The sequence below is a fragment of the Trichosurus vulpecula genome, chromosome 6 (genome assembly GCF_011100635.1).
Source record: "Trichosurus vulpecula isolate mTriVul1 chromosome 6, mTriVul1.pri, whole genome shotgun sequence".
Classification (NCBI taxonomy): Eukaryota; Metazoa; Chordata; class Mammalia; order Diprotodontia; family Phalangeridae; genus Trichosurus; species Trichosurus vulpecula.
In genome coordinates, this window is record NC_050578.1 from 200,559,792 (window position 1) to 200,565,791 (window position 6,000).

Consider the following 6,000-nt stretch of genomic DNA (forward strand, 5'->3'; position numbering starts at 1 on the left):
GTATATAGCTTTTCTTCCCCCATATATAACACCCCTGGTTGAGATATGCTTGGATTGTCCTATGTAGGCAAACTTTGCTTCAGAATTGTAGAGAGACTTGGAAAAGAGAGAAAATTGGAGGAGACACTGGGTGGGAGGCAAGACAATGACTTTTAATGGCAGACAGGAATCCCTAGAGCCACAGGCATATGGGGAAAACCAACATTTCAACATGTCCCTTGATTTCCAGAGCCTGAACCCTAGACATGGCTAAGCAGTATGCGCACATATACCTGTCTTATGCACTCCCATTGATTTTAATCTCCTGGAGTATTTATTTTTATTTTTAACACCTATTTATTAAGTGTCCTCAGCATTGTGCTAAGCTCTTTCCAAATATTATCTCATTTGATCCTTACAAGAGCCCTGTGAGGTAGTTGCCATTATCCTCATTTTACAGTTGAGAAAACTGAAATAGACTTTGCCCAGGGTCACACAGCTGGGGTCTGAGACCACATTTGAACTCACAGCCTCCTGAATCCAAGCTCAAGGCTCTATCCCCTTTACTTTACGGCTGCCTCTAGGAGGACTGAATTCTCTTTTGGTATACTAGCCAGATACTAGTCAGAAAGATCTGGCTTTGAGTCAAATCAAGTCAAGAAGCATTTAGTATGTACGTACTATGTTCCAGGCACTGTGCTAAACGCTGAGGGTACAAAGAAAGGCAAAAATCCTTTCCTGTTCTGAAGTTCACAGTCTAATGTGTAAGACAATATACAAGCAACTCTGTACAAGTAAGAGATAGACAGGATAAAGCCGAGTTAATCTTAATGCTTAATTAGCATTAAGGAAGATTGGGAAAGGTTTTTTGCAGATGGTGGAATTTTAGCTGGACCAAACATGAAGGGAGCCAGGGAAGCCAGGAAGCAGAGATGAGGAGGAAGAGCACTCCAGGCACAGGTGACGGTCAGTGAAAATGTCTGGACTTAGTAACATAGCTGGAACTAACTCCCGAGTCTTCTGGTTCTCAATCTACTGTTATTTGTCCTTCATTCTTGAAGAAGACCATGATATCAGGGAAATGATGCCATGACATGCAAGTGAATTGGATTTAAGTGAGAGAGGGCTGTGCAAAGTCACCAGCCTCATTTTCTCCTTTGGAGCCATTTGGGTCCAGTGCCAAGATCTAGATCAGGAAGCCTGGAGATGGCCTGTGATGCAGTGGGAGACCTTGGCTTTTTTAAACTAAGGTCTTTATCAGGTCTCAGTTTCACTGAGGCAACACCCATCCAGTGATTAAGGCTAATGTTTACTCCTCTATGCCATACCATCATTTTGTAAACAATGTATGTTCATCTATTCATTCACCAAACATTTATTAAAGCACATGGATGCTCTAAGTAATTTTACCCTTCTGACATCTCCTCTGCAAAATGAATGGGTTGGGTTCAATAACCTCTAATGTTTCTACAAGCTCAAAATCTATTATACTATTGTCCCTCCTAGCTCTAAAATTCTGTGAAAATAGAACTAGAAAAATTGAATCTAAAATTTCAGTACAATGTAATCTCCTTGAGGGTAGAGACTATTTTATTTTTGTATTTATGTCTCTAGATCAGGGGTGGGGAACCTTGGGGCTCCAGGCCACATGTGGCCCTCTAGGTCCTCAAGTGCAGCCCTTTGACTGAATGCAAACTTCACCGAACAAATCTGGATTTGTTCCACAGGTTCCCCACCCCCGTCTAGGCACTCCAATATGTTAAGTCAGCTGCTGATCTGCATTAGTGGAGTCTCTTCACCTGAAGTTCATGAAGTCACAAGTCTAGGGGGAAAAAAAGGACCTTGATTCCTTGATTTGTAAAGGGCCAGAAGAGGTCATCTAGTCTAACTCCTACCTGAAGGATGTTATTTTCTCAAAGGATCTCCCTCCATCTACAGTTTTAGATGTTAGTTGAGGGGAAGAATACAGAGCTTAGGTGCCTTGCTGAACTGCCCTGAAAGCAGCAAGCATTCTTTTCAAAATCCCCAGCAAGTGTGTCCTAAAGCCTCAGTTGTGCACTGCTCGGGGAGGCTGCACATTCCATCTTTGGATAGCTACTTGCTGCATAGGTCCAAAAGCTGCCTCCTGAATTCCTCTCACTGGTTCTAGTACTGCCTCCCACACAGTGACAGTTGTTTATTATTCCCAAAACATGTGTTGTAGCTGATTCTATGTGACCCAGAGATATATATTTTAGTAACACTAAACCTAGGTGTAAAATTGCAAGTGCCTGGGGCTTTCTGAGAAACTATGGGGCCATTGTTACACTTACTGGAAAGGCAATAGAAGTCTATTCATGGAGGTCAGAACCCTGCCAGGCCTCTCAAAATGAATGCAGTTAAAAACGCATCCCACAATTTAGATCAGCATTTCTCAAACCGTGTTCTATAGAATCCTCATGATGTGAATAAGGGTTTTGTGGGGTGGAAAAAAAGATAAGCATTATTAAATGACGTTGTTGGACAACTCTGGGATTAGTAACATTATGTGAGGCATAAAACAAAGTGTAAGCCATCAGGAAGGTCATGAGTGCAAGTGGAAAAGGGAATCTGTATAGGTGGTAAAGTTTGCTCCTATCTGAGGATAACATGTTCATTGCACCAAGGTCTGGAACCCTGTCCAATCTCCTAAATGCGTGAGGACAGACTTGAGCCTAATCATCCATCTAGGAAAAATATAGAGGAGGAATACCCATTGTCCAAACTAGTGGTATCAAATTCAAATAGAAACAGGGCCACTAGACCCCCTGTTAGCATCCCTTCAGGAAGCATATTGACTTAGAAAGCCACATATTAAAATGACATATTTTTTGTTTTGTTAAATATTTCCCAGTTACAAATGCAGCCAGTGGGCTGTGCTGGAGGCCTCTGGTCTAGACTATGATATGTAGTTGGTTGGATAACTGTCTGTTTATGTTATGCCTGGTTATCCCATTCTGTGGGGCTTGAAGTCAGGAAGACTCATCTTCCTGAACTCAAATCTGACCTCAGACACCGTGATCGGGGTAAGTCATTTGCCTCAGTTCCTCATCTGTAAAATGAGCTGGAGATGACAAACCACTCCAGCATCTTTGCCAAGAAAACCCCAAATGGGGTCACCAAGAGTCAGACATGGCTGAAATGACTGAACAACAAAAATCCTCACATACTATCCCAGAGATGTTCCATACTCCTGGAATTCCTGCCTCAGGGTTCATGGGTTCCATCAATAATTTTTCAAGCCACCGTGTGATTCATGGTCACCAAGTATCCTTCCTCAACAGTCCTCATCCCAAAGCCGATTTTAGCAGGTGCAGAACAAGGAGATACTCCAGTCAGAAACCGTCACTCCAGTGAAATTTCGAATTCAATACAAAGTGACACTTCCTCCAAGTACTAAAGGGAAATATAGTACACTCTCTATCCCTGGATGACTGGGCAGAAAAGAAATGAGGATGTGTTCTGGTTATTTCTTGAAAGCACTATTAGGAGAAGGGATCAATGCTGAATGCATTGATTGTGAGAGCTGCAAATGTATAGTACACCCCCCCACCCCCAACCCACCCTGCCCCACTCTTCTTATCCTTTACTCAGATTTAATGTTATTACTCAATTACCTCATAAAGGAAAGGGCTGCAACTTGAAAAGTACTTCATTGTAACAAACAGTATCCAGGGAAAGCAACCAGTATAATCTAATGATTATGTTGAGGTCTGAATCCACTGTAAAGATGGAGTGGGATTATAACACCAGATGGATCAGTTTTCAATGAAAGAAGAAAAGAACTACTGTACATTGTTATTTGCTCTTGTTCCTCGAAATGCATTAGATGAAAGTGCTGATTCCCTAAAGCTCTTAAAGAATTATCTATCAAAAAAAAACTGCTACTAAAATCAGACTGCAGTCCGTGCTAAATAAACCAAAGGTTGTGTGGCTTTCTTTTTTCAAAACCAGTTTCAAAGCAGCCTAAGATTAGAATTTCAAACCAAATTGTTTTAAGTGGACTTACTTCAGATTTTAGGTTTTAAAGGAAAAATGAGAAGTTGCTAAAAACAAATGTGAAAGGTTTTCAAAGACGAATGATTGAGGAATATAAAGAAATATGGAAAAATCAATTTTGGGTAATGAAAATAGAACTAGGAATTGAGAATACACCACACTATTTTTTAAAATCTCTATGTAATCATAGGCTAACGTATTCTAACCATAGGAATCAAGGAGATTTTGAAGTATTATTGATTAGTGTATTATATATTGTATTTCATTACTGTAAAATCCCTGATTTTATCACTGCAGGTATTCCTTCCAGTGACACAGAATGTTAAGCCCACTATAACTTGCTAAAAAATTAAAAATATACATTTTTTTTTGTCTTTACATCGGTCATTTCAATTCCAATCCCACTCAATTTAATCTTCCTTTGTGACAAAGACATTAAGTAAACATCCAATACAGTAGTTGCACTTGGCAAAACGCAGTTTTTTGTCCGTTATCCTCCATCTCTCTGCTAAAAAGAGACATGTTTCATTATCTATTCTCTGGAAACTTTGTTTTTCAATTACCCAAAGTTCCTTTTGGTGATTTTGTCATTGCTGAAGTTATTTGTGTATATCATTTTCTTAGTTTTGCTTATTTTTTCTCTGCATCAGTTCACACAAATCTTCTCATGTTTCTCTAAATACCATAACTGATCATTTCTTACTGTACAGTAACAGTCTATTACTATCCTTTTTGTTTTTAGCCATTGTCCAATCTATGGATTCCCATTTCGTTTCCAGTTTTTTGCTAACGCAAAGAGTGATGCTGTAAATATGTTGCTATTAGACCTTAGTTTGTCTTTGCTTTCTTTGGGATGTACTGTGTCCAAAAGTCAGCATATATACCCCAAACTACCGGTGCTACTTTAGCCCAGCCTCCAAAGCCATAATGCTTGTGGAGAAGGGTCTAGCCATCCCCACCAACTGCCAACTAGCTAGTACTTATGGAGCACACAAGCCAACCTGAAGCAGCAAGGCACTCTGAGGTAGAGACAAGATGTAGCAAGTGTCAGGCAACTTAAACGTGAAAGGAGAAAGCTCAGACCCTGTATTTATCACCCTGGGAAGCACCTAACCCCTGTGGATACGCTCCCTGGCAACTGCCTCCGCAGGTGCAGCCCCACCTCTTCAGCAGGCCTGGAAAAGAAAGTTCTTACCACCAAAATCCTTAGTGCTGTCAAATGCCTCAACACCAGAAACAGAGAGGATTTTCATCATTTACTTTGCCATTGAACCCTAAGTACTATGGGATCTTTCCATCCGACTTGTAGCTGAAACCTGTGTTGTCTCCTACATATAAGCTCCTGGAAAGCAGGGACTGTCTTGCTTTCCTGTTTCTTTGCATCAGTGTGCCTGCCTCCCCACTAACATTGATTGTACCAATCTTTCATCATCTTTGTCATTTTGCAGGGGACAGAGTGAAAACCAACGTTTTAATTTGCATTTCTATTACTGTTCATGTTTTCATTTGGTCATTTATACTTGAATTTCATATCCTTCTGATATTATGATTCTATCAACGCTCTGTTTTAACTTTTTGTATGCAAAAGCTTTAACATTTTATATGATAAAACTGGCTATTTTATCTTTTATGATCTCCTCTCTTACTTGTGTGGTTAAGAATTCTCTCCTTAGTTGTGAAAGGTGCCTTATCTTGGTCTCCTAAGCCTTTTATATTCAGGTTATTTACTCATTTTTAGCTTGTGGTATATGGGGGAAAATGTTGACCTAAACCTTGTTTCTGCTCAATTGCTGTAGTTTCCCCAGTAGTTCTTTTAAAACATGAAGTTCTAAATACTCTAGTTATTGTGTTCTCCAGCTTATCGCAGTGGATTTTAAAAAACTACTTATTTCCTGCACAGCTAATATGTTCCACTGATCTACTTTTTAAAAAATTAAGCACCAAATAGTTTTGCTTTAGAACAGGGCTGTCCAACCTTAGGTTATCCTTGGACTGCATTAAAAT